We start from the raw sequence: 1,863 nt of genomic DNA, 5'->3' as shown, positions 1-1,863 counted from the left end.
TCCTCAGGTGAAAATTCTTTGTTTAGCTCTGAGCCCCATTTTTTAATGGGGTTATTTGATTTTCTGGAGTCCATCTTCTTGAGTTCTTTATATATATTGGATATTAGTCCCCTATCTGATTTAAGATAGGTAAAGATCCTTTCCCAATCTGTTGGTGGCCTTTTTGTCTTATTGACAGCACCATTTGTTGAAAATGCTGTCTTTTTTCCACTGGATGGTTTTAGCTTCCCTGTCAAAGATCAAGTGACCATATGTGTGTGGGTCCTTTTCTGGGTCTTCAGTTCTATTCCATTTGTCTACGTGTGTGTTGCTTTACCAGTACCAAGCAGTTTTTTTTTTCCACAATTGCTCTGTAGTACAGCTTGTGGTCAGGGTTGGTGATTCCCCCAGAGGTTCTTTTATTGTTGAGAATAGTTTTTGCTGTCCTAGGTTTTTTGTTATTCCAGATGAGTTTGCAAATTGCCCTTTTTAACTCTGTGAAGAATTGAGTTGGAATTTTGATGGGGATTGCATTGAATCTATAGATTGCTTTTGGCAAGATAGCCATTTTGACTATATTAATCCTCCCAATCCACGAGCATGGGAGATCTCTCCATCATCTGAGATCATCTTAGATTTCTTTCTTCAGAGACTTGAAGTTCTTGTCATACAGACCTTTTACTTCCATAGAGTCACCCCAAGGCATTTTATAGTATTTGTGACTATTGTGAAGAGTATTTCTTCCCTAATTCCTTTTTTTTCAGCTTTTAGGAACTTTATTTTCCTTCCATCTTTTTTTCTCTTTGCTCAGGTGTCTGCACAGCAGCTCAGGACCACTCAGTGGTGGCTCCAACTCACTCAGTGGCCTGTGCTGTGGGAGCTGCTCACCAGTCCTCACTGGCTGGCTGTGCACTCCAGTCTTCTGTGGGGAACTGCTGAATGGGCACATAGGGAACCTGAACACCCTCAGACCAGTCGGCCACCTCAGGCTGAGCAGCAGTGAACTCAGGAGCTGGTGGGGTCCATTCACTCTGGAATTCCTCCTTGGTCACAGCCTTCTCAGCAGCAGCCTGTTCCTCCTTCTCAATCTCGTCTGCGTCTCTGTAGAAGTAAAGATCAGGCATAACCTCCCATGGGTGCCCACAGGAGATAGTACCTCGCATGCAGAGTACTTCCCTGGCCAGCATCCACCACATCAGACCCACTGAGTGAGCTCCCTTGTTGTTGCATGGGATGGCAATGCCCACATAGTGCATGGGAGAATCTGTGTTACACAGAGCAATGGTGGGCAGGTTGACATAAGAGGCCTCTGTGAGTGGCTGCTGGTCAGCCCTGGGATCGGTCACCACTGGAAGCCATGGCTCCCTGAAGGCTGCTTGGATCTGGTTAGTGAAGGTCCCAGGTGTGAAGCAGCCAGCGATTGGAGTGGCTCCTGTGGCAGCAGCAAACTTGAGCACAGCTCGCTGGCCAGTGTTCCTGGAGGAGATGACGCTGACGTCAGCAGGGTTCTCAATAGCAACAATAGCTCAGGCTGCAAGCAACAGCTTCTCCCAGGTCCTCTTCAGGGTTATGATGTAGATACCATCACTTTTCCTTTTGTAGATGTACCGCTCTATCTGAAAGTCAAGGTTGGTGCCACCTAAGTGGGTTCCTGCAGCAAGGAATTTGAGGACATTCTTCTCCTTCATCTTCAGGACGTCAAGGGCTCTGGACATTGTGTAAATTTCCCTTTAAGTTACTATGGGAATCAAGAACAACACCGTATAGACCTGTGCCCGGGTAGTGTGGAAAGTAAAAAGGTTTCCCTAATTTCTTTTTCAGCCTGTTTATCCTTTGTGTAGAGAAAGGCCACTGATTTGTTTGAGGTAATTTTATATCCAGCTA

The 1,863-nt window shown here is 45.8% G+C and overlaps 1 protein-coding gene and 1 pseudogene across 2 annotated transcripts in view; one reads left to right on the top strand and one right to left on the bottom strand.

Annotated features, from left to right (window-relative positions):
* Slc9a7 (solute carrier family 9 member A7) overlaps nt 1-1,863 on the top strand; it is a 185,840-nt gene that overhangs the window by 49,708 nt on the left and 134,269 nt on the right. The window lies entirely within an intron of this gene.
* Nucleotides 733-1,694, bottom strand: LOC110286742 (annotated as a pseudogene). Its single transcript, XR_002377161.2, has one exon. The product of XR_002377161.2 is annotated as a 40S ribosomal protein SA pseudogene (transcript).

The sequence above is a fragment of the Mus caroli genome, chromosome X, assembly GCF_900094665.2.
Source record: "Mus caroli chromosome X, CAROLI_EIJ_v1.1, whole genome shotgun sequence".
Taxonomy (NCBI): Eukaryota; Metazoa; Chordata; class Mammalia; order Rodentia; family Muridae; genus Mus; species Mus caroli.
This window is presented reverse-complemented; position numbering and strand designations above follow the sequence as displayed.